General features: G+C 47.8%; 1 protein-coding gene across 3 annotated transcripts in view; it reads right to left on the minus strand.

The window, feature by feature from the left end:
• LOC144100967 (ATP-sensitive inward rectifier potassium channel 12-like) overlaps positions 1–27792 on the minus strand; it is a 138459-nt gene that overhangs the window by 35026 nt on the left and 75641 nt on the right. Inside the window, exons 1-2 of one of the 3 annotated variants that reach the window (XM_077633910.1) lie at positions 23196–23391; positions 2877–2931 (exon numbers count right to left, since the gene is read on the minus strand). The gene's annotated coding sequence lies outside the window, so the exon portion shown is untranslated. Of the gene's footprint in view, positions 1–2876; positions 2932–23195; positions 23395–27792 lie in introns of those variants that run through there. The other 2 variants (XM_077633909.1, XM_077633911.1) reach the window with 2 other exon arrangements.

Consider the following 27792-nt stretch of genomic DNA (forward strand, 5'->3'; position numbering starts at 1 on the left):
AGCGGTTGAGCGATGCACCACTGCACTGCGATGGCAGTTGCTGCCACCTGTGGGGCTTGTGAGACCCAGGTTGCTATTCGCCAGCAACCTCTCGCGACCAATCATTAATTTAACGTCCACCTGCCACGGTGGTCAGTTTGCTCACTATCCGGTAAGCAGGTTGTGATGACGCCACACGGTCACGTGACCTAAATGGCCCACCTAGGTTGCCTATCCGGGGACTTCTAGCTCACAACGGCGACTACACCGGATTTTCTGCACAATGGAAGCGTTAACGCTATCGCGTTAATACGCAGACAGGCTTAGGGTATAAAGCCGTCACCTTTATGAGGTAATTACAGCCCACGTGGCATTTGCAGAAAAAGAACTGAGTGTTCTCCTGTAAGCTTAAGTTCGAGTAGAGAAAGAATAGCAGCTACGACTCTAAAGAAGGAGCAGCGTAGCCTCCGTCTTATTTACAGTGTTTCATGTGCAGCAGCAAATAAACTGTATCGAGATGCGTCAGTGAAACACCCCTCCGCATCTTGGTTTGAACATTCAAACAGTCATAAGTCCGTAAACACATCCGCAGGCATCCATTGGTCAGACGGTGAATTTACTGGGTTATTTCACTGATTCCTAGACATTGTAGACCAGACTCCCCTGGCCGCCATCTCTCCATTCATACCAGTTCAAAAGTCCCTACCTGTTCATAAAGCGCGAAAACGCAGAAACATCCAGACTATACGCAAACCTAAACAAGCCAGGCATTGCGTGATCTTGTGCGTGACAAGTAATACTCGTGCAGTCCAACCTCGTTATAACGAAACAGTTTATAACGAAACAATGAATATAACGAAGGAATGACAATTCCCTCGGAAGCTCGGCCAACACAGGCTATAAGGAAACTACGACTATAGCGAAGTAATCGCCGGGTCCTTTCAACTTTGTTATAACGGGGTGTATCCATATGAAGAAGGCCAACAGTCACTGAAACCAAGGAAAGCACAGGGGAATGTTTTTTTGTGTGGTGTTGATCAGTGGGAAATTAGTAGTGTAATCATTTTATGGCTGAAAGACAAGTGATTAGAAAGTAGAAAACAAAACATTCACATGTAACCGGTGCATGCGGTTAATTTTTATTCTACTTTCTAATACATTATATTTCACCCATAAAATAATTTCACTACAAATTTCCAATTGACCAAAACCAAATATTTAAAAAAAGAAGCACTCCACTTTGCTTTCCACGGTTTCAATGACTGTTAGTCTTCTTCATACGCGCATTGTAACGAGCCCCTCATGTCCCTGTCCTCGCTTGCTGTAACATCTCCAGCATTGCCAATGACGCGAAATAATAGCACGATCATCGAACGAAATGCGAACAAGAAAACACAGGATCTTAAACAAGAAGACCATAACTGAGGGAAACTAGATACTTATTGCAGTTGAAATTTTGACTCCGAAGGCGCGAACAACTGTCTGCAAGTGTTAATTGACCATAGTTGTATTTCCTTTCCAGCGGCTAAGATTGTTTAATTTGACGTACGCTGATGACAGGTCGGCGGCATTGTGGTGACACCGCCGTCCCGTCAAATTACAAGCGAAAATTTCGTTCTTGCGCTGTCGAGACTGAGTGTGTCCTCAGTGCTTCCAGGGCACTGAACTGTTGTTCCGGCATAGGCACTGAATCACGCGCGAAACAGCAGAGACCTTTCACCTTGTTAGCAGAGGCGAACAGGGCGATAGTCACACCTCGTTCAGCTCACTAGATAAAAAAATTGCCCTGCTTTAGTGGGCGTGATAATTACAGGAGTAAAAGTAACACAGTGGAATGAGGGAAGAAGAAAAAAAAGACGTTAGTAGTCGCGTGTCATTGCTCTCAGCGCAGTGTAAAAAAAACGGTGTTATAGTCAGCCCCATTGTATTCTCTTCTGTCTCGCTAAATTTCAACATGTCATACCTGGAGTGACACTGGTTTACACCTTGAGGGTTTTTTTTTTCTTTTTTGCTCACTGCGCACTCAGATGCACTGCACTGAAAAATGGCTTGGAGGAGGTACCGAGTTATAAGTTTTCGCAGCAAATTCACAATGCGTAAAAGCTTCTTTAGCGTCCATTCTAGCGCAGTACTTGTTGTACACTGTAACAGAATGGATTCGAAGTGAATAAAACTCCAGCTTTGGCTTGCCGTATGTCATGTGGACAGATGAAATTACAAAATCTACTCGCCTAGCCCTTGCAAAAATGGCCTATATACAGTCTATAGACTTCTTATAGACTCTGCTGCCCTCCTATGGATATTTATTTTTGTCTATTCATAGTACATGGACTGTCTATAGACAAAAGTCTACTAATAGTGTATGGCCATAAACCTATAGATTGTCTATACTCTGACTTTAGGATTTGTATTGCCTATAGACTGCTTTCTAGGGTTTGTCTATAGAGAATCTATGGGCTTGAATAGACAAAATTCTATGGACAGTCTATAGACTGCCTAAATAAATTTTTGTAAGGGAAAGCGCGGTCGCGGCTAGTGAAGGGACACGGATACTTGAACGTCAACGAGAGAGACCTTGCACTACACTGGACGTGTACCGGCTGATTATCGCAATGGTTTTGATAGTTAACGAGGCCCGCGGGATAATTGCCATTAACTCGGGAACGGCAGGCGGTCGTTCTACGATGCGTGTCGTAGACGTTAAGGCAGCACGCTAACAGCAGGGATTATGGAAGCTGTTAGGAGGCCATTAGGGCCAGCTGCTATTAGTCTCGATGAACGGTAACATTGTCACCGCGCCGACCTCCAGGAGCTGATAAAGCGGCAGGAGGCTGCGGGCACGAAAGCACTGCCGTGCTTTCGTTACTGTTGTTGGCCTGAGTTGAAACAACACGTACCCACGATGGAGGATTTGGCCAGGATTTGCTGCAGAACCGCGCTCCGCCTCCAACACTAAAAAAGAGAAGAAAAAAATAAGTGGAAGATTTATTTAGAGATGCGAAAAAAAATTACAGGATGGCACTTGTCTGCTTAAGAGGAGAAATGCGAAATCCTTTCATTTCTTCTATATCTCTCCCCCATTTTTCATTTGTTTGGTTAATTTTCATTAATTTGTTATTTTTAATTTATTTTTCAATTTATTTTCATTTTTAATTTAATTTCTGTTTTCATTTTAATTTGTTTCTTTTTCTTTTTAATTTATTTTGCTTTTATTTCTCGATTTAATTTTTTCCTATTTTTTGTTGCTGCTTATCAACTGTTGATTGACAGTTCGTGCGGACAACCTCCATCCACGCCACTCATGATCAAAGGCTTACGGTTTAAAATATCGTCGGTGAAGTGGAAATATAAGGAGTTTTAAAGTTAACAATGTATACTCAACAATTCTGTAAAAAAGCATTTTTCAACGGGAAATAGTTTACGAACGAAATTTTTTTCATATGACGTGAGATTTCGCTATAACAATAAACATATCCACTGACCTCCCGCGAGCAAAATTGCATTTTGTTTGCTATAAACGTTCCTGCTATCGTAAAAAACGTTCCCGATCGGTTTTCTATTTATGGCAGTCTTAACTACTCGGTGGTAGCGAAACTACTCGGTGGTAGCGATGTAAAAACTTTAAAAGAAAGATATTGATACGCATCGCAAGAGTAGACCATTACCTTCAATATTTTAATTAAAGTAGCTTATCCAATATTCAAAATGTTTGCCCAAGAATGCTGAACACAGTTTAAGTATCTTTAACAGCACCTATATACTGCAACTTTGCTGTTCGCTGGCAATATTGTCTTTCTATACTCTTGTCGCGTTTGTATGCTTGATATCTTAAATTTTGTGGCGGTTAGTGACTTTCGCACATTCACTTGCATCTTCTTGCACGTAACGTTCAACCTCCGCCACCTGGACATGTCATGCATTGTGACATTCAGGTAAAACAAACATTTCTCCTTTCCTTTCTCCCTTTTGGTAGCACGCGTTATTCGCCTTTGCCTTGATATTTGTCTGTTTCTCCGCCATTGTCTTGACTGTGCTTTGTTCCTCACATCCACTGTATCCGTTGCAAACTTCGCGTTCATGTTGTTCTTTTTCTTTCCCGTTTTGCCTACGTGTGTCTTCAAATCGCTCTTCGTCTACTTTTGAGTCAGTTAAAAGCCAGCCAGAGAGAGAAATTGGGGTTGATTTTCAACTAACAGCGTCCTTTTTAACGCGAGAGCGTTATAGTACCTCCATGTCAGAAAAAAATTGTCCAGCATCGGCGATGACGTCTCAGTTGTCGACCATTTGTGAGTTTCGCACCCGTACCGCCCTTGCAAAAACTTCTTTACACAGTCTATAGACTGTCCATACCCTTATGTCTATAAAGTCTACAAATTCTCTATAGAAAAACCCTAGAGAACAGTCTACAGGCAATACAAATGCTATATACAGTCTATAGACAATCTATAAATTTATGGCCATACACTAGTAGACTTTTGCCAATAGACAGTACATATACTAATAATAATAATAACAGGTTTTTGGGGAAAGGAAATGGCGCAGTATCTGTCTCATATATCGTTGGACACCTGAACCGTGCCGTAAGGGAAGGGACAAGGGAGGGAGTGAAAGAAGAAAGGAAGAAGGAGGTGCCGTAGTGGAGGTCTACTCCGGAATAATTTACACCGCCTGGGGATCTTTTACGTGCACTGACATCCCACAGCACACGGGCGCCTTAGCGTTTTTCCTCCATAAAAACGCAGCCGCCGCGGTCGGGTTTGAACCCGGGAACTCCGGATCAGTAGTCGAGCGCCCTAACCACTGAGCCACCGCGGCGGGTACATATACTATGAATAGACAAAAATAAATATCTATAGGAAGGCAATAGAGTCTATAAGAAGTCTATAGACAGTCTATAGGACAAGTTTGTAAGGGCGGCCGGAGCAACCGACCGCTCCAGCAGCCTAGGTGGGTCCACCCAGATCACGTGACCTTGTGGCGTCATCACAACCTGCCCAACGAATTGTGAGTAAATTGTCCACCATGGCAGCTGGCAGCTAAATTAAATATTGGTCGCGAGAGTTTGCTGGGGAAGAGCAACCTAGGTATCGCAATCACCACCGGTGGCAGCACCTGCCATCGCAGGGCAGTGGCACATCGCTTAACAGCTGCACCACTGCACCAGGAGTGGTATGAGGACTCCCAGGGGTCTGTGAATGTAAATTCCAGAATGACCAATTCCACACAGATGGGCACTAACCCAATAACTCTATCCTGCCATACTCTTAAGGCGGAGCTTAAGTGTCTCCTCCAGTTATTTTTAAATTATTATTTGCCAGTGAAGTGCGCTTCGTGGACAAGTCAACATGCTTGACGCACTAGACTTGCACTAGGCACTATAGGCTTTGCGCGCAAAGGCAAAAGACACCTGTTTCCGGGGTATTCACTCTGTGCGTCGCGAACGGATGTGTAGTGCTGGATTCCTCATTTACATAGTCAGCTATGAACCCTTTGTAAGGCACACGTATCGTGTCTCACAAAAAAAATGGTAGAACTGCACTCAGAATGACTCTAAAGATTGAACTTTCAAGCCGTTTCCACGTATTGCAGAAAAAAAATGGGTACATTTTTCTACCACTGCCTTCGTAGCGAGAACTGAAAAGCTAAGGCTCGTTTCGTAAAAGGTCGCGTTGTTCCCAAGTAATGACCCATCAAATGATAACGTGACTCATCGACATGCGACCCATTTAACACCTTAACGCATGCACAGCACCAAGGCCCTTTCCTATCTGACGCTCACGTTGCACATTACGTGAATGTTCCTCACTCTATATTTTTAAGAGCGAAAGCACTACTTAACGAGGTCAAACCCAACCAAGAATCTTGTATGACAGCTCGTAGTAACTCGGGTAAGCTCGGGTTTGTTCGGAGGAGCGTCGCGCCAGCTGCAGCCAATGGGAGGAGAGCGTCGCGCCAGCTGCAGCCAATGGGAGGAGAGCGTCGCGCCAGCTGCGGCCGAGTGGAGAAAGGGTGTGCAGATAAAGAGCGAGAAACGCTGTTGCGTGTACATGCAGGTGCCAGAAAGAAGAGGCGAAGAATGAACACATGCTTTCTCACGTTTACTCGGTTTAACTACATTAAAAACCTGCCGCTTTTTTTTTCGATAGCACCAGCTACATCCGGGACACTGCAGAGCTCACAGGATTGTGCCAACACCACCTACAGATCAGCTTCTTCAGAGTCTGGGCTTCTCAGATGAGCGCAGCATAGGCTGCCGACTCACGAATAAGACGTGTCATCTGCGACAATGTGGTCCAGTTGGAACTGGGCAGTGTACATCCTAGATCCAAAAGTTTTCAGGCCAAAGGATTGCCTAAATATCCAGCTGTAAAGTCGCTCGCGGCAAATTCAAAACTCGAAAAAAAATTCACAGAAGTGAGCACAAGAGTCTTCTTTCTCGGCCCGAAGATTTGCAACCAAACTACACTGCTGAAATGCAAACCCTGCGGTCCGAAACTTTTGGCCAGGACTGTACGCTCTGTGGGGCAGCTAGGAGAGAGTCCTCTCGGTGGAGGGCAAAGACGCGGCTCACGTCATCACTACTACAACCGGAATAAGCCTGGGTGTTATTCGTGATTAAAGAGCGGCGCTTTTATGATAACTGCAATGCAGATGCGCAGTTGTTTGGTGCGAACGGCAATCCGCAGAGCCCTGTGGCACCTATGGTTTCGGGCGACATAAAGGTGACTTAAAAAACACTCTGGAAAACGTTAAGTGGAAGAACTGTTTGTCAGGATAACAATTGGTAGATTTGCTAAAGCAGACAATTCTCATTCGTGATCCATTCACTACAGCTTTACCGTGACTATAGCTTTACAGTCCTCACCCCTCTCCACCCCGTAACGATAAGCAGACTTTGACAGGACTGGTTTCCATGCCATTTCCATGATAGCTTGATGTGCCGATCTCAGTGCGGTATGCCTTTGACAGCTTGCTGTCAGCCACTTCTGTGAGTAGTTATCTGCCGACCACCCATGCCGCGCTCGATCAACGTATAGTCGGCGTTCGTGACGAGACCTCTTTGTGAAACGACCGATCTGTGCATGAACAAAGAAATGTGCAACCTATACTGACCGGTGGAATAATTCTTCCCAGAACGCAGTGACCGGAAATTAGAAAGAGCGGGGTGTGACTGTCCTTGCTTCCACAACGAACTCGACATGACGACGCTTCAAGGACCAACCAGTGACGTCATAACCACACCTTAATGACACCGCTGAACAGACGACGCTAATGCAATAAGTCAATGTATTGCGATGCAGCGTTTACATAGATCGCCAGCCAGCTGGAACGTACTCAAATCGAAAAATGTATATATTTTTAATCTTCATACGACACAGCTCATAACCATGAACTTCAACCTAGGCCGGAAACCGTTTATGCGTTATACAAGGAAAACGTCATTCAATGTCGCCTGGTCAGGCTTTCCCAAGACGTTACACGGCGTCTGCCAATGTCACCGCAGCACGTCGTATGCTCGTGACAGTTCTCGACGTCTGCTTCCGTCACTCCTCTTCTGCTAGTAAGGCATCGTTTCCAACTCATACTTCCGCACTAACATCATTAATTATTCTTGAATATTCTCTTGCACTTCACGTAGTACGTGGCCGGGTATAGATATGAGTACAGGACTGGGTACGAATACGGGCGTGGTTAAGGCTGCTTTTGAGGCAAGTGATCAGGGCTACACTCATTCTTATGGCTTTATGTACGCATCCGCCTTTGTACGATGGTATGTACACTTGCAAATAAAAAAAAATGATCTGCCTCCGCCGAAGCGCTCCCGTAACTACAGCTGTCTGCTGCCGTGTACGCAGCGTCGTCTGCCACTCTTGTGAGTTCTGGCGCCATTAATTCTTCAAGAATTAACTCTCCCCGGCGCTTCGCGTGTACGGGTGCGGGGGTGTTGTTTAGACAAGTAAGTTAATGCCGCCGCCATGTCAGGCAATACACCCCGTACACGCCTTGGCAGGTGCAAACAACTGCGCAATTGAGCGGTAGCTGCGGCACGCTCTCTTCAAGAACCCTTCCCTTCCTTTCCACTTCCTTCGTAAGTGAGCGTATATCAGTTTCGCGCCGGTATTGGAGCTCGTTCAAGCCTACAGATATGCATGCCAACACGCCGCACCCTCAGCGAAGAGGAACGATTAAGAGGTGCGCGTGATCCCGCCATATTCTCGCCAACGAAGACGTCAGTGGGCTGCGTTGGGTTCGTTCTGACGTCCGGTCTGACGTCCGGTCTGAAGAACGCACAACAGCACTGGACGGCAGAAATGCCTAAGAGCACACGATCTTGACCACATTAAACAATACGTAAAGGAATGCCAAGGCCACCGCCTATTTCGTCTCCATAGCCTTTATTATTTCAAGACTTTATTTACAAGACGGAGACGACAAAAGCAGCCGTGCGGAAGAGATTTCTTAACTGGGCTTCAGATTCGAAACCTGACACACCTAACTGAAGATTCGCTTCTCCTTGCGGTTGAAATACACAGCAGTTGAGCCTCGTTATAATGAAGGGGCCCGGAGATTACTTCGTTATAGGCTCAGCTTCGTTATAGCCGCAGTTTCGTTATAGCCCGTGTTGACCAAGCTTCCAAGTGGAATCGTCATTCCTTCGTTGTATCCATTATTTCGCTATAAACCGTTTCTTTATAACGAGGATCGACTGTAATATTCTTTCAGTGGTGACTTCCTGTCTTACTTTATTTTTCATCTTCTCAGCATTTTACACGGACGAAGCATGTCAGCACAGTGCTGACTAAAAACTTCATTATCCCGCTTATTAACTTTCACTCCCTCCTTTACCCTTCCCTTACGGCGCGGTTCAGGTGTCCAACGATATATGAGACAGATACTGCGCCATTTCCTTTCCCCCAAATCCAATTATTATTATTATTATTATTATTATTATTATTATTATTATTATTATTATTATTATTATTATTATTATTATTATTATTATTATTATTATTATTATTATTACTATTATTATTATTATTAAAAAAAGACGAAAACAGGCGTAACTGGCGATGCGTCAGCTAAATGAGTGCTGATAAATGTACATGTATGGTCCCTCATAATGTCAACTGTAGTGCTGTAAAGTTTTCTTATTGATCCTGTGCTTATAATACTAACCTATACAAACATTAGGTTGGAGGGGGCTAAAAACTCTCGCTATCGAGTGTTCGCAATAAATAACAAAGCACGACTGGAACGGTTTAGACTATATGCACTAGACTAGCGCACGTGTGATTTCATTTTAAATGTAAATATTGCAATGTGCTGAATAGTGGTGTTTTACAGATCCGCGATAACTACAAGAATATTATATGACAAATATTACAATTGTTTTGAGTACTTTGTTCCCTGATTCATGTGAAACAAAAGAAAGTGTCGTATTGAATTCCAGTGCTGTTGTATGGCAGGGTTTTTTTTTGCTCTGTCTATTTTTTGTTTTTTTTTTATTTTTTCCTGCTTTTCCCATGCTCGTGTGTATATCTTACAATCCACTTCCTGTTTGGGCCTGTGCAAAGGCCTACAGTATTGTTAAATAAATAAAAATATTTGCAAAGCAGACCCTCAGCAAGAGCTCCGCACATTACCGGGGTTGCTCAACGTTCCGGTCACCGAGCTAAAACTGCGTGCATCACCCGGCTCGCATTCCCTGAACGTGTACTCGATCTAGCTATTGGTTTTAGGAGTTGCGCATGAGCCCATCACGTCCGCACCCGAATCACCGGCGCCTCCTCAACTACACCTCGGGGTAAGGCCCTCGATCACGCACTCGCATTCTCTCGTATTTATTCTTTGCACTCGCTTTCCACTGAGCGATCCCCTTTATTCCCATATGCTTGTCAAGTGGACTCAGAGAAAGAAAAAAACAATTTGATGAAAAAGAAAACGTGACAAAACTCACCGCGAGTCGAGCGATGCGTCCGAAGGACAGCCTATGCAATATGGCGCGCGGAGAACTGTGCCAGGCGTCTCTCTGGCTGTTCACTACTCTTTTAAGCTTTTTTTTTCTTTTTCATCTCATTCTGGGAAGCACATTACGCCCAGAGACACACACACACACACATCTGTTCTCTTTCCCGGACGGAGGCCTCGGTATGATGAGTCAGGTAGGTGTACGCTGCGACACTTGTACGCTCTAAAGCTCCCCCTGTCTCCCCCTCGAGCGGATGAAAAACGTGCGTAGTATGCTCGCTCCACGTACAGTCGTGGGCAATGTAAGAGGGAACAAGATTTTTTACACTGAATTTCGAACATTTTCATTATTTATTCACTAAATTTGACAATGGATTTGGATATTATACGCCAAGCGGAAAACCAATTAGAAAACAGAGGTAAACTGGGCTAGTCACACTCACACGTAATTATGGAGTAATGAATAAATGCAGTATGAATTTCATGCTTCACACAACTATTCATGTTATGTCTTGCGCGCCCGGATTTCGGGCGTCTGTTCAAACCAAACCGCACAAGCTAGCGCTCTAGCTTGATACACAAGAAATCTCAGTTTATGCTCTTTATTCTATCGATTGCCCCCCCCCCCCCCTCCCCCGAAAAAAAAAGAGGACTCGCGAAAGGCATCAGGACACGAATCATATCCATATACAGTGGGGTTAGACGGATATGGTGAGTAACGGTTGGCAGGCGATTAGCTGCAGCTACAATACTGGATATTAGATGTGAGATGTTTCACGCAGGTCATGACGCACACATGCACACACAAAACAGCAGTATAGTTTCTGCTCTGTTCTATAATAAACTAATAGGCAATTACAACTCATTGATCTCGGTGTTCAAGGTTGATAACAGGCTGTCATTATTTCTGTAAGATCTATGTGTACAATCCGAGAGAATATTTTCGTGAAAATCCCAATGCTCAACAGCTATTCCGACCCGGCTAGCACGAATTAAAGCAAGCCCTCTTCTTGTTCTTGTGTACATAGTGGCAACCCAAAAATAAAGACTCCCACGGTGCCTATGACGCATCAGCACTTTGTCGGTCAGAATACGAGAGCCTGTACAGGGCATGAAGTCACGAGCAGTGACACCCATGGACTTCGGTTTGGTTGCCAAATTTCGTCGGGGGCTCTGTCACAATATACCATCAGCCTTACGGAATTTTCAAAACAGAAAGAGTTAAAAGACAGTTAACTGACAATGGCTCACATCAATTTTACATTGGTAACACCCAAACAATGATGAAAACGGCAAGTTCTCGCTGAACATCAATGTCTGTGGGTCTATTGTAGTGACAAAAGCGCGTCTAGACTTCAAGCGCTAAATAATATCTTACTTGATTTCAACATACCTGGATTTCTGTTGCAGCCTATCGGCACACAGAACGTATACTTCTTACTGAGTAATATGACTCTGAGCAATATGCACCGATCTGTTATTGGAAAAATGACTTGCTCAAGACGCATACAGTCGAATTGCAGTGTGCATGCTGAGTTTTGCGTTCGAACTTTAGAAACTTAGAAAAGAAGTGTGCGTCGGTTTCACAACAATTACGCCAGAGTCTTCGGTTAGGACGTATCATGGCACCGACGTCATTCACCCTGGAGGCCGCAAGGAAGAAGTAAGTCGGCTTTTTACTCCCTCCGGCAGCTATCTACTCCGTCTAAGTTGCCGACGTACTGAAGAAGAGGGGGAAAAGCGGCAACCGTCCTCTTGAAGCGGTGTGTTTCTAAAGTCAAAACCGGACTGACCCGGTGCTGACCGGAATAATTGGTTTTTGGGGAAAGGAAATGGCGCAGTATCTGTCTCATATATCGTTGGACACCTGAACCACGCCGTAAGGGAAGGGATAAAGGAGGGAGTGAAAGAAGAAAGGAAGAAAGATGTGCCATAGTGGAGGGCTCCGGAATAATTTCGACCACCTGGGGTTCTTTAACGTGCGCTGACATCTCACAGCACACGGGCGCCTTAGCGTTTTGGTTTGGTTTATGGGAGTTTAACGTCGCAAAACGTCTCAGGCTATGAGGGACGCCGTAGTGGAGGGCTCCGGAAATTTCGACCACCTGGGGTTCTTTAACGTGCACTGACATCGCACAGCACACAGGCCTCTAGAATTTCGCCTCCATCGAAATTCGACCGCCGCGGCCGGGATCGAACCCGCGTCTTTCGGGCCAGCAGCCGAGCGCCATAACCAGCCTTAGCGTTTTGCCCCGCTTTGCCATTGCGTGTGCTTTGACACAGAAAACAAAGGAGATTATCTTTCTTCGTCCCTGAGCACTGTTTTGTCAGTCATGGTAATAAAAATCTGTGTTTCGTCATAGGAAACTTTTTTTTTTAAATCGAGACGGACTCCGTTGCTAAAAGTTTTGTCTTCCCATTTCTCTTACGGCTCACGTCTGCGGTTCGTTCCTATTAAAATTGCGCATACAAAGTCCTGTTCCTCCATAAAATCACTCAGATCTGCCACAAAAATCAATTCATTGGTTAATTTAACACGTCGGTCTTCTACTTCCAAGTATTTGACTGCAAAAATTACGGAAGGCACTTATGACTACTTATGTGCTTTGATCGCGAAAACGGTTTTTATTTCATTTCCGTTTAAGTAATTTATTTTTATCTATTTTTTTCCTCCTTTCTAATGACACATCTGCTCATTAGCATACAGTCGTAAGGCAACGAATATACTAAGTCCACTTTTGTTCGCCAAGAAGCGACGCGGTGTTGTGGCCTATGGGTTGTGTGCTCCTGTGGCTGTATTAAAAATTCCTGAGTTCAATTCCCCACACCTTCGCAAAAAAATTTATTTTTCTTTTCGTACCACGGTGACGTCATCTGAGAATTTCGGGAGCGCCACCGCCGGGTTTCGTTGCCGATATGCCATATAATGCTATCGCATTAATAAATGATTTTTCAACCGCAGGACGCCGCTGCCAGAATATCGGCCAATCCCCCACAGTTGGTATGTGACGTTATCCGCTAGAGGTCGACCGCAACAACAGCCCACCTTGCGTCACGTTTGGGCTTCCCACGCGTATCAAGTGAAGCCTGCGCAGTTGGGTCAGAGCATGAATACGAGCCTCCCCCCCCCCCCCCCCCCCCCCCTCAGGCCATGGATCGCATGCACGCAGTGTCGGTGGCCCACATATCGAAGCCAGCGACGGAAGGAAACTCAACTTCCGTCCGCCTTCTCCACGCATCCGCCCCCTTACATGGAGACGCACATCAGAAAGGGCTCGGAGGGGGGGGGGGGGGTTGCATACAGCATCGAGGTCGGCCAATTAACGCGCCCCGCGTTCGACTACGAATGCACGACTCGCGCTCGAAAACAAACCTTCCAGCGGCGCTACATCGCGCGCTATATCTGCGGGGAAAATACGATGAGTGATTAGCTCAGATGCGTTTTACAGCTCCCGATAAAATGACGTCATCAGGTTCCTTAAATTGGTAATTCTGTGGAGACTATGCCCAGCACACTTGAGCCGCATAGTAGCGTAGATCTTACATCACCACAGTTGTGTGTTGAGTAAGAGTAAGTAAAGCGAGTACTGAAGATCGTCATCACCAGCGCGGCTATGCCCACTGCATGGCAAAGGCCTCTCCCATGTCTCTCCAATTGACCCTGCCTCTTGCCAGCTTCGACCACCCTACACCTGCATACTTCTTAATCTCATCCGCCCACCTAACCTTCTGCCGCCCCCAGCTACGCTTGCCTTCTCTTGGAATCCACTTCGTTACCCTTAAGGGCCAGCGGTTCTCTTGCCTTCGCATTACATATCCTGCCCAAGCCCATTATTTCCTCATTTCGACGAGGATGTCATTAATCCGCGTTTGTTCCACAACCCACTCCACTCACTTCCGGTCTCTTAACGTTGCACTTTCATTTTTTTCCCCACAGCTCGCTGCGTCGTCCTTAAGCTGAACCCTTTTCGTTAGCCTCCACGTTTCTGCCCCGTAGATACCACGGAAGATACCACGGGGGGGGGGGGGGGGGGGGGGGGGGGGGCAGTTCGGAGGCGCTGAGAGCACGTGGTGCTCTACGCAACAGAGGGGAAGCCATGGTGCACACACTAACCCAAAGTAATCCAGGCCCAGGAAAAGAAAGAAAGAAAGAAAGAAAGAAAGAAAGGATTTGGTGAGTGGAAACATGAGGCCACAAGCTTCATAGTTCCACAAGAAACATCTAATTAAGGTGAGATTCATGAGCACCACATAAATATAAGCAAGCCCTTTACCAAAGCAAGTGAGAGAAGGTTTAAGTGTTAGCGGACGAAACGTGGTACCTGGTTACTGGAGACCGGAAAAATCAGTCGTTAAACTAGACTACTGCTCAGTTAAAATATTTGATGAGAGCCGTCATGTGCACCATGATCGTGTCCATTTCTGCCGTCCTGGTGTTCGGTTCTTTTGGGGTGAAATATGTAGAAAATTGTTCTTGAGGCCGCCTTGCGCAAACCTTGTGCCATAGAGCTCTTCGTGCCCATGGGCCATTAAAATCCACCATCATCAACGTCGTGTCAATTTCTCTCTCCACGACGGCGTCCCTCCACTTTCTCCCCCACCCTCCTCTCTTCTCTCTTTCTTCATCTCGCCTTCTTAGCTCATCCTTGGCTTGACTCTTGGTTTGCCATCCTTTGACTTAGCGCCGATCGACTTGGACGCCGAGCCCAAGGCAAGCCAAGGGAGAACAACTACAACAGGCTTCAGTTACACGACGACTCAGGGTGGGCTACAATAAACGGCTCTCGCCGTAAAATTAAAAGAAAGAAGGAAGGAAAGAAAGAAAGAAAGAAGGAAGGAAGGAAGGAAGGAAGGAAGGAAGGAAGGAAGGAAGAAAAGAAAGAAGGAAGGAAGGAAGGAAAGAAAGAAAGAAAGAAAGAAAGAAAGAAAGGAAGGAAGGAAGGAAAGAAAGAAAAAAGAAAGGAAGGAAGAAACAAAGAAAGAAAGAAAGAAAGAAAGGAAGGAAGGAAGGAAGGAAGGAAGGAAGGAAGGAAGGAAGGAAGGAAGGAAGGAAGGAAGGAAGGGGCAGCGTCACATATCAGGAGTGTGACGGAAGTACTACTCCAAGAGAAGCTTGACAACCTCGATGTTCTGCCGCCCCTTCTAACGCAATTTAGACGTCACCGGCAAGACAACGTGTTGAACTGAACACCTAGGCGCGTCAAAGAGGGAACGCCTCTAAACATCCGTCCATTCATTGGGAAATCCCGATGGTCATTCAGCACAACATACGCAACGTTCGTCTTCGTCAAACCCAACCGGAAAGACGAATAGACAACAAACACGGATTCCCGGCGAGTGCACCAACGACGACTGCAGAGATAAGGCCCGCGCTCCCGGACATTTCCCGCGCATACAAGGAACACAGCGACAGCGGCGCCGCCTGTCGCTATTTCGCCGCTTCCGTCGCCAAGATGTGTACGCGCGCTTTACCCCGAGGAGGCGTCGATCGGCGGAAGCTCAGATAAGGGACGCTTCGCAGCTCTCCAAAACAAACAACGACCGCGAGTGTTTAAAAAGAAATACATAAGTGACCGGCAAGGCGGAAACGGGTAGGCCGACACCGGCACAAACACGCTCCCTCTGTCTCCTGTAGCTCGAGCTGCGAGAAAGGAAATCCATTAGCCTCCAAGTGCAGAGCGATAAAAAAAAGTACCGCTGCTGCTAATGCGTCCGATGATAAGCGGCGCTGAGAGACTGACACTTGCTCAGCGGGAAGCCACTTGGACGCGAAAAGACGCGCTTGCTCTACCGCTTTCTTCGGGTCAGTTCCGTGCACTTAGGTGGACGCTTAGCGGGCGCGAAAGAAGAGGCAAGCGCTGTCCTTAACTTTTACTAAATCAACTTACTAATACGATAGCACTTAGGTTGTCGTCATGGAGTTTCCGGTTTCTCCGTAACGAAATTTCCTACTAGTCGAGGGAGGTCACGTGACCTTTGGACGTCATCACAACCCGCCCTGATGGGCCAGCGTGATTGGTCTAGAGTTCAACCGACTGTGAGGTCAACACAACATGACCCCCGTGGTAGGTGGACCCTCAAAATTTTGCAGCTGACCCACCCAAGAAAATTCCCAGGGGACCCAGAAACGAAGTAGACCCATCCAAGAAAATGAAGGCGGTTTAGTGCGTGGTTTAAGGCGGATTAGTGGGTCAAATTAGCATAGTCCGATCTTATGATCCAATGAAAGGCATTCGAACATTCTAGAAGGTGATGACCCATGCATACCATATAAGGGCAATGGAACTGGTTCCAACCGGAGTTTTGGCGGGAAAATGGCAAGAACATTAGACATTCAGTGTAAGCACCATAGCAGGCAATGTAACGGCTATCGCAAGAAGTCCCCTAAGTTTTTTTCACTAATTCACTAATTTCACTAATTCACTTACCAAGCACCCTACCTTCAGAATAAAAAAAAATCTACCGGGCTTTTTGCAGGCACCCTTCCGCCCACATGACCATGACTACCTCTCCGCATGGCTACAGGGCACGCCATAACACAGAAGCGACAGCGATACCGTTTGCCCCAGCGAAGGTCGGGTATACAGCTGTCGCTGTAACATCCCATATAGGTCCCATACACGGTTTACGGTTTATAGTGGCTTAACCTCCCGAAGCGACTCAGGATATATGAAGGACGCCGTAGTGAAGGGCTGCGGACATTTCAACCACTTGGGGTTCTTTAATGTGCACTGTCATCGCACAGTACACGGGTCTCTAGAATTACGGCGCCATCGAAATTCGATAGTCACGGCCGGGATCGAACCCGCTTCTTTCGGGTCAGCAGCCGAGCACCATAACCACTGAGCCACCAACCACGGCAGCAAGTCTCATATACGTCCCAAATACATCCCACATACGTCCCACGTGTGCTTTTTCTACGTTCGACATACGTTCCACATACACCTATCGCCGAGAAACAACAGTACGGTCGCGTTCAAAATGAATGCCATCGCTTTCGTTCCCAGCCAACAAGGCCTACAAACTTCCTGTTGTAGTGGCAATTTCTCCAATGAAAGTGACGGTGCAGGATAGAAGAACCAATAGGCTCACTAAGCCCATGAATTTCGTTCAGCCTCCTTAGAATAATAAACTGCGTTAGAGCACTTTAATACGAATAGATTGTCTAATGCAAGCACCTTCAAATTGCGCCACACAGCACGAGACTGCATCGGTCACGCATCGGTAACCGCCAGCTATACAGGCTACTGCACCGTACACGCACCCTCGTCGAAGTTCGGGCGTACACGCTGAATATGCTGATCACTTAGAACCTGTATACAGCGCTGTCCGTACTAACATTCCGTGTGACGGCGGGGACATACAACCGTAGTAGTGTACCTAGTCTAAAGGGGTGCAGTAACGGAATGTGCACTTTGCTGCGTATCAGGTGGTGGTGGTGAAAAGCATTTATTTATCTATATGTACAGAGAGGTGCTCTGGAAGAGGCCCCTAGTGGGTCTCGCCCTCTTACAATAGAAGGCGGAGTCCCTCATTCCGGGACTCCGTTGGTCCTGACCGCTGCGCAGGTCCTCCGAACCAGGGCCTGTTGGGCCGATAGTTCCTGGCAGCCGAGCAGAGCCGCCTTCCAGTCCTCTCACGAAGGGGAAGGGGTGATGGGGGGAGAGAAGGATTTTGCCTGCATGCCCAAACCATGTGAAAGGTGTCAGCCGCCTCGCCACAGAATGAGCAGCGGCAGTCAAAAGAAGAGTCAAAGTGCTTGAGAACCGCCGGGCACAGCAGGGTGTTTGTAAAGAGCCTAAGAGAGTTGTTCGCCAGCTTTACCCAGTCCCTTCATAGAAACCGTTTAGCGCCGGTGTTCGGCACGACAGTGCTCAGTAATATCGTTAAAAGAAAGAAGAGGGCTGTGATCTGGGTTAAGGTCCTCCCAAGGAACGCCTGGTGCCCGGTAAGTGAATGCGCGGGCTGCCTCGTGGGCGCTTTCGTTACCTGGCATGCCTTGGTGGCCGGGGACCCATATGATTGAGGGATGAGTTGGATCGCAGTCGCGAGTACTGTGTTGAAGAATTTGGTGAGAAAGTGGAGTGATGCAACCGAACTCAAAGTTACGACAGGCTCTGCGAGAGTCTGTGAGGGTGAATTTAGAGTTGGGATGGGAGGCTGCGAGGGCGATCGCTACCTCCTCCGCATGAGTTGAGCTGGGCGCTCTGAACGAGACGCCGTCCAACTGTTTTCCCTCGTGTATGACTGCAGCCGTGCACCATTCCCCCCTGGAGTGGTATAGGGGCCTGCAATGTCGACGTAGACGACGTGTTTCTGTTAGCCATAATGGCTATGCAGGTCATCCGCCCGCGCTTGGCGCCGGCCATTATTGTCCTCATTATTCATCTTAGTCGGAAGAGGTCGAACGTAGAGAGCGCGTCTCCACAGTTCGGGTACTCAAACCCGTTCCATCGTATGGTGGTCATGTTTGATATGTAGCCGGTCCAAAAGGCGGCGACCGGACACGGTCTGGGCGAGACGCGTGTATTGGTTAACGAGATGCGCCTCGCGAACTTCCCGATAGGTGTTCACCACCCGCAACGCGAGCAGTCGCGCGTTGGAAGTGGAGACCGGGAGGTCGAGGGCTCTCTTGAAAATTTTGCGGCGTACAACCTCTAAGCGTATCAGCGCCTCCGACTATCGAACACGCTTTCTCGCTTACGCACCGTATCGGTTCCACCTTCGCCCAAAGTCGTCGAGCGCGCGATCAGCAAAGTGCAACGATCAACAAGCCGAGAAGGAAGAACACTACTGCAGGTCTCAATCGGCAGAAACCACACGTGCGACGTCCGGTCATCGCACGTGAATGAACGGCTCTCTCAGAGGCTTCTATCGAGAGTGAATGAAAGGTCGAGTGCCGAGAGCGCCATTCAATGGCTTCCGGTTGTGTAACCGCCGCCGCACTGCCACCTGTATAGGTATACAGCTCAGAGCAATAGGAAGGAGAACACATTATCTGTTCTGCATACAGTCAAGTGTTTACTTGCAAAAAAATGCGTGGGACGCGTATTTTGTCTTTTGTCAGGTGGTTACAGTGAAGTCCAGGCACGTATCTAAGCCGCCCCCCCCCCCCCACCCCCTCCACCCGAAGTCAAGTTCAACCCAACGCTTCCCTCTTCTTGTTTGCAGTGCTCAGCCAGCTACCAGTGGCGCCCTCTCTTCCGCCAGCTTGAAGAAATCACCTTGGGTCACTCCCGAAAAACATTCCTGGCCACGTGGCTGCTGTAGACGCATGATCACCTAAATGCCTTATCGTGTGAGATGGGGCGATGTAAATACACCTTGCGTTCTGGACTGAAAACCAAGTGTTCCCTCTTGTACTTATCGTAGCTGTACACCTATGCTAAGCACTTGAGGCAGCACCGTCCCAACCGGGTAAAGAGGTAACGGGAGGCAAACCTTTTAAGTGATTAACATGAGCTCTACTGTAAAACTGTACTGTAAAACCACCTATAAGCTAGTGGATATGGGAAGGATGGCTGGACAAAGGATACGAGGAGGGTAACACGTGACCACTGCTAGCATCGTTCAGTACGTCAGCTGCCGGACGCCTCACGCAAAGGTCTCCAACTGCCCCTGCTTAATGCCAGCCTCAGGCTTAGAAAAGGACTTGGGAGGGAGATTTAATGTGCGGGATCTACAACAGGTGGCGGTAGAGCGACTGGTGGTGAAGAGGCGACAGAGTCAGATGCGGATATGAGATTAGTAAGTTAGCTGGCAGTCAGTGGCCGCGGCTAGCGCGGGACAGGTTTAACTGGAGACCACTGGGTGAGGCCTTTGGCCATGCGCTAGACGTGACCAAGTTCATAACTCTGGATAGCAGCAACATTTTCATGACCATCTACTCAAGTTTGTTCTGGAGAGCCTACACAATGCAAAGTTTTGTGTGTATGCTCATCACACACAAAAACACACATCCTTCTGAGCACCGATGTTGTTACAATGAAAGCTGTGCTCCCTTCTGGAAAATGATATCAGGCTTGACGCTTACAGGCTCCCACGACGTCCTCAACGCTAACGCCCAGATACAACGGAGACGCCCAACCGCCCGCAACGCGCCGTAGGAGCGCCCAGAAAGTAGCGGCAATGTGACCGCTGCGCCCTCTGAAGCTTTTACCCGACAATAAATGTGGTGAGGACGCTTAATCTCGGTTACGAGGACTACCCTTCCACAAAAGTCTTGAGGACACGCGGTCTGCTTTGCAGCCGCTTAGCGGAGCCCCTTCGGTACCTCTAAAGAACAAACAATTTTGAGCAAGAGTGTTATGCTGCCCTTGCAAATATTTTTTTTTGTGAGAAAGAAGTTTATTGGTCCCAAAATGTATACAAAAGATCATAAGTGTACAGACGAGGGTCCCATAGTCAAAGACTGTACCGGGACCCACGATAGATCAATAATACAAAAAATAATTACAGCAACAGTTAGCGCATAATTATAAAATATATAAAATAACAAATGAATACTTCACCACAAAAACAGTCTAAAAGCACAAAAACAGGTAATATACATAAAAAGAGAATAAAACATCAGCATTCCAACAAAAATACCTTGAGGTTATTCTTGAATGCAGGCAAGGAAATTGATGTTTTTACAGTTGGCGGCAATGTATTCCAAAATGAAATTGCTAGAAAAGACGTCGTTTTATCATAATTGGTATGGACTTTGGGGAGCACAAAATTGTTTTTTGCTGCAAATCTGGTAGGGTTGCGATTGATCAGCAGGATGGGGTCTACAAACTGAAAATATAGGGTTCCATGTAGTAGTCTAAAGAACATGATTCCAAGGTGATACTGGAAAAGCTGGCGGACTGGTAAAATATTGTTCTCATGCAATAAAGAACGAGCATTAGCAGAGAAACGGCTACGGGTAATAATGCGGATGACCTGTTTTGTAATTGCAGAGATGATAAATGGCAATGATAAGTATTTCCCCATGTAATAATCCCATAAGTGATGTGACTATGTATGAAGGCTTAATAAAAAGATAGGAGTAGGCTGCATACAAAATATGGGCGCGCCTTAATTAGCTTGAAGGATGCCAAAAGTGCTCGCTGCACAGCTCAAAAATAAACCTTCTGGCAAGGAGACGTTTGGCCACGGGTGTACACGTTACAACTCTTTTCAGTTGCGTTCGCTGCCCGTGAGGTAGTGAGTTATTTGTTATTGTGAACGGTACCCAGTCAAAGCACCTCGTCGCAGCAAAACGCGCCGGCCCGGTTTCACCACAGGTGTGCCAAGAAATTCTTGGTGGTGACGAATAAAAGCGCGTCGGATTGTTTGGCAAATGAGCCGGATTTCAGGAGTATATAGGACAGTCACTCACAATATTTTTATGAATGTTTACGTAAGATCCTGAAACCGGGACACAAACTACTGAATCCCCATAATCTCATCCCCATAATCGTAGCCTCGCCCACTGAGGAGGACTTCCACGAGCGAAACTAGAACGAAATCAATCCTTACTGTCCTTGATGGCTTTCGAGAAATCGTTTGCAAGGTACCCGCGTATCACGATGTCAAACTAGATCACAGCGACCTCGGATGTTCTTGATGAGTCTAGGATGACAAGTGCGCGTACTTGGTGTAATCGTAAGCTGACAAATCCTTTACTGGTATTACGCATCGATTTCAACTCGAATCGCTGTGACAAAATTTCTCGCGCGAAAATCTATAGCAGCGGATTCAAAACAACCCTAGCTCCCAAACAAAGCTCCACAAACCTTTTTTTTTTCTCCTACAAGCCTACGATGTCACGACATAGGCGCTGAACATGCTCGCTGTTGAGTATTTTCGCTACCGAAAAATACCACCCCCGGCACCTGGGTGGTCTGGCGTTCGGCCGCGGCGGCCGGGTTTCAATGGAAGCGCAATTCAATAACCTCTCGTGAGCTTCGCGATGACAGCGCACGTATAAGAGCCCACGTGGTCGAACATAATTCAGAGCCCATCACAACGGCGTTTCTCAGAGACCTTGTGAATGCAGCTTCGGGACGTTGGATCCGACAAACCAAACCAAATCGGCTACCAAAAAACTGAGGAAGTGTACGTTTTGTGCACTCTGAAGGGTCACACAACGAGAGGAACAATCAAATTGTGAACTCTGTTCGACCGAACAGTTTTTGAGAATGATTCTCACTGCTCACCGTACACATCTCGTATAGTTGCTCTGTGTACCTCATAACGTACATGCACAAGCTGCGGCTACCGCTTCCCACGGCCCTGGTAACAGATAGAGCATTCCGAGTCGCTACAACATTCAAAAAGCCGCTCGATGTCACTCAGCAGCGAGACAGTAATGTGAGGTGAAGCTGTCGAAAGCACCAGGAACGACGTTCTGGGCCTGACTTGGCTCAGGCCCGCCTGAGCAATTGTTACCATAGGGCAGCAGTTGGACTTTTTCACCATTCCTGCCCCAACTGTCCTGCTCCCTGTGCGAATCTAGAGCACTCTTCGCCTCGTTGTGTGTCTCTCTCTCTGTCCGCTACCTTCATCCTCTTCCTTTCACCCTCTCTCCTGGAGCTCCTGGGTATCACTGGCGCTTGCTGTAGTCCAACTCGGCTACCTTCTTTCCTACATATGACCCATCATGGCCATTAGCCTAACCACGTCCATCAGGACAAAGACCTCTCCCACATCCCTCAAATTAACCCAGTCCTGAGACCGCTGCGGCCACCCTATCCTCGCAGACCTCATCCTAACCTCATCTTACCATCTCTCAGTCGCCCCCTACTACGCTTCCTACATTAACTTAGAACCCACTCCGGTACCTCAAGTTGCGCGATGCAGTGATGCGTAGATATCGAGCATCCGTCTCGCGTGCTAGAGAACCGGGGTTCGAATCTCGGTGTCACGCAATTCTTCACCAGATTTTTAAAAAAAATTCCTCGTGACGATGGAATTGCATAACTTTATCTCGGTGACCAGAACCGATAACGCACCCCATCACCAGAACATGATCTGGCCACCCTGGTGTAGTTCTTGACCACAACTTCGTATGCGAAGTCAGTGCACGTTAAAGAACCCCAGGTGGTCGAAATTTCCGGAGCCCTTAAATACGGCGTCCCTCATAGCTAGCTGAGTCGCATTTGAGGACCTTAAAACCACCATAAACAATAACCAATTAACCACCTATGATTATGATTACATATAACCCGCAGTCGACTATAAATTCAAGAGAAAGGACAGCAAAGTTTGGCGAAACTCACCCGAGTCCCCGCAGAACCCAGCACACGTCCACGTCCCAAACCGCCACTGGCCACAGCCACACACAGCGTTCACTCACTCCACAAACGCAGACGCGGCGGTACTCGCCGTCCCTCTCGTTGAAATCCCTGCCGATCGCGTGCGTTGAAGCAGTCCCACCGGCGACTGTTCTCCGCACATAGACACCGCGAGGCTTCTGGCACGGATTCACGCGACTGAGCACAGAAGAGAGGGACACACACGTCACGAGGTCACGCGCACAGGCGCATTGCCCACCACACCTCCTCCTCCCCGCTATGCACGGTCGTGCAACGACGCGCAGTCACGTGACCAGCCCGTACGTGCCCCGTCTTATCCCCGTACATTTCGCCACGGCAGCCAATCGCTGTTTGCCAACCACTCAACGTCAGGAAGTCTCCTCTTTGACACTTTCGAATGGATAGCGCGTTAAGGAAAAAACAGAAGGCACGGCCTCTTCCACTCTCGGGACCCGGCATTGTGAAACGAGCTCTGTTGCAGAGTAAACCTGCCCTTAGGGCACAGTCTCCTCTTTCTCTCTATCTTTCTATGGAAGCCATAGATGTGTCAGGGAGGTTTTCCCTGGGATGAAGTCATCACTTCTAGTCTAATGAGAACGGAGCGTGCGCGACCGCTGACGGGGTAGTCGGGGTACGCTTGGGAGTGTGACATAAGACAGGGCCTTGTACAGTCTTCGTCAAATATATACAGCCCAAGGGGTTCGCTTCCAAGCCGTGTAGGGGGACTCAAACATATTTGACAGTCCTAAGCTTTGGAGGGTTGAGGACTATGTTCCTCCAGCCTTCGTGAGATTAGGGTCTCTGACTATGCAAGGGGAGCTGCACTGCAGGGCTCAGAAGCAGACCCTTTGGACTGCATACTTTTGACAAATATTGTACATGCAGCTTAGTATGAGGGAGGTGCGGGCCTCGACCCCCAGTGCCACCGAGTACCCGCTAGGTTTCCGACGAGTACAAGCTTTCAGCTCGTCTGGTCCTCCGCCTCCCTGGGGTGAAATGCATGGGGAAAATGGGTCTTTGACTACAGCTCGTCAGCACCACAAACACGTTAGCCATTGCGCTCTTTGGCCAAGCTGTCTTTTGTGCCATTAAAATAAAAACATTATCACCGTCTACGTACACACTGGGGAGGGTGAAGAGGTAGTGCTATCGGCATCCATTTAACACATGGGGAAAGCTACTAAGTTTTAAGTTTTCTTCACAGGCGACTGTCTTCTTTGGATGACTGATCAAACTAGACAAAAGGGGTTGATGTAAGAACTGACTTGATAACAGCAGAAGGTACCGATCTGATTGGTGAACAAATTTTTCAACGGGATCCAGTGAAATTGCCGCACTCGGATAAACATGGCGACGAAACGCGGAGAGCTCCAAGGCAGACGTCAGCGAAGACGCCGTCAGCAAGAGCAGAAAGAAATCAGAAGTCTCCTACTTTTCGCTACTATTGGAACGAAGAAGTGGTGGGTGAAATATGCTTGTATCGCACCCCCCAAGTGAACCCCTCCCCACACACAGGTCTTCAAATAAAGCCCTATCATAATGACTACACTCGTAGCTACTCAAAATTACTTACACACAACAGGAGAGCGATGCGGTCTTTCATCTCAGCGCTCTCTGGTCATACCTCCAGCTGCAAAACTCCAACAGAAGCGCCATCTGGGAGCGAGAAGTAAAAACTACCGTAGTTCGTCGTCATCTACGACTCCCAAATTCAACCGCGTCAGCAAGTCCAGGTAAGTCAAACCCTCTCTTACTGACACTTCTTCCTCTATTCCATTCGATAGCATTCGCGCCTTCTCCGCACGTGCAGCCAGAGAGAGAGAGAGAGCACCCCGTAACTAGCGACACACCACGAGAAATCGGCGAGCCATGCAGTCTTTAGCGCGATAGCGTTAAGGAGCCAGTATCGCAGAAAAACCAGCGTCGTCAGCGGTGTCACTGTTCTTGGCCGTGAGCTAAAATCTTTACAGAAAAGCAAACCTAGGTGAGCCACCTAGGTCACATGACCTCGTGGCGACATCACAACCTGTCCACCGGATTGTGATCAAACTGCCCACCATGACAGGTGGCAGTTAAACTAATGGTTGGCCGCGAGAGGCTGCTCTGGAAGAGGAACCTAGGTCGCCCAATCCAGCACCGGTGGCAGCACCTGCCATCGCAGGGCATTGGCGCATTGTTGAACCGCTGCACCACTGCGCCAGGAGTGGTATGAGGACTCCCAGGTATCTACGATTGTAAAGTCGGGAATGACCAATTCCGCATATATGGGCGTTAACCAGTTAACGTGAGTAAAAGCGGCGAAGTTTCTGCGAGACCTGCCTCGCGCTGTTTCGTCACTCCACAGTCCGATCGTCTAACTGCACGTCTTTAGCCGCGGTCGAAATGTCAAGGTACACACACAAACACTCACCGAGTGTTTGGTTTCCAATGATGAATCCGTGTGTATGGGTACACACCTCCCGGTGCTATCAGCGGGGTCATGTTCGCGAGTGTAGATAGCAGATACCGACTCGAAATAAGGAACCCTCTTATTCCTCTTTTAACGCTGCGGTAGGCTGGAAAGTATATACGCGGACGACCGAGTCCCGATATGCCGCTTATCTCAACGGGCCTGCGTATATCGCTACTCAAACCCGATAATGTTCCATCCAGGAGTGCTGCCAACTGCCGGCCCACATGCATGTTTGGCGCGACGACGGATGAGTGGAGGTCGGGTTCATTGCACGATGACCTAAAGGTATCTCTGTTTATGAATGCCAATGGACCCGGACCCATTGGCATGACCTTTCCTTCTCTCTTCCTCTCTCCGCTGCCTTGCGGTTTGAACATCCTCCTCATTTGCGGCAGGTGCGGGGTTCGATCCCTGTGCAGTACCGCCGGGAGCCCATCGATTTTAACAGGGTAACTCCCCTAGTCTGCTGACACGCTTCCCTGGGTTGAAATGCTTATAATAACCTCGTGCGTGCGTGCAAACACACACACACACACACACACACACACACACACACACACACACACACACACACACACACACACACACACACACACACACACACACACACACACACACACACACACACACACACACACACACACACACTAGCAATCGTGCTCTCCGGCCAAACTCGCCTTGCGCTATTAAAGTCATATCACGATCTTTCATTAATTAGCTTAACAGATCTCCTCAGGTGTAGGGTAGCCAACCTCTCCGTCTATCCTCTGCTCCCCCCTTGACAACAGGTGAAGTTGGCCGAAGTAGATTTGTCAATCTCAAGGAAGCGAGTACAACAGCGGTCGAGTTGAAAATGAAAAACGAAACTTTGTTTTCAGGAAAGGAAAGGCGGAAGAAACGTTTCCCTTCTCTGTGGACACCTCAGCCACGCCGTGATGGAAGGAGGGGGAGACGTGGGGATCTTTAACGCGCACTGACATCGCACAGCGCACGGATGCATTTTGCGCATCGCCTCCATCGAAACACGGCCGGCTATGGGTTCAAACATGTTCTGTAAATTTTCGTGTTGATGGGAGTAATAAAAAAAACTACGGGGACACTATGTGGGTCTAAAGTGTGCATGGCGAAAGCCTTCCTGATTACTGTGTCACCTCGGCTGCCTGTTGCTATACACAACTGTGCGTGCTCCGCGCGCCACAGCTGCCACTGGGGCGAGCGGCGCGACTGACGTCACTGTTGCTATGCGCACATGCGCATGCGCCACCTGATGCTGCAGGTGCGAGGAGGATGCGCGCCGGTGAGGGGAGGGTAGCAGCTCGCACTGCGCCAAGATTAGCCGGACGGACACCGTCACCGCGAGTATGAGCGCTTAAAGGTTTTCGCCTTAAAACATTAACTGACTGACTGACCAACTGACCTGACTGACTGGCTCGACTACTGACTTGACTGAGTGACTACACTGACTTACTCGACTGACTTACTGACTGACTGACTGGCTTGGCTGAATGGCTTGACTGACTGACTGGACTGACAGACTGGATTTACAGACTAGATTGACAGACTGGATTGACAGACAGGATTAATTTACTGAATTAACTGACTGGATTGACTGACTGGATTGGATGAGTGGACTGAATGAGTGGACTGACGGGATTGAATTAGTGGACTGACGGGACTGATTTGATCCCGCATCGTCGATCTCAACAGACGAACGCCGTATTCACTCATCCATCGCAGCAGGCAATTGTGCTTTTACTGATGCATGCATGAGGCACTAATAAAAACTTATACTTTGCACACAACGTGGCCAGCATTGTTTCGGTGTTCTCTTGCGTTGGTTTTGTTGTTGTGAATTAGTACAGGGCGCCTTTATACCTACAAAATCTGATAGAAAGAGTGAAACCTAATCATAAACGAAAGAGCAAAGAAAACCAAAATAAAAAAAAATCGCGCCACGAAATACGGCACCTGTTTGAGCAGTTCTAAATAAAGGTGGCGCCGTAGAGCTAAACTCTTCGTTGCGCGCACGGCGTAAGTGGAATTTTCTGGCACAATCATGAACGATCACTTTGTTTTCATCGCCGACTACATAGCAGTGCGGTGATCGCG

This window comes from Amblyomma americanum, chromosome 8 (genome assembly GCF_052857255.1).
Source record: "Amblyomma americanum isolate KBUSLIRL-KWMA chromosome 8, ASM5285725v1, whole genome shotgun sequence".
NCBI lineage: Eukaryota > Metazoa > Arthropoda > Arachnida > Ixodida > Ixodidae > Amblyomma > Amblyomma americanum.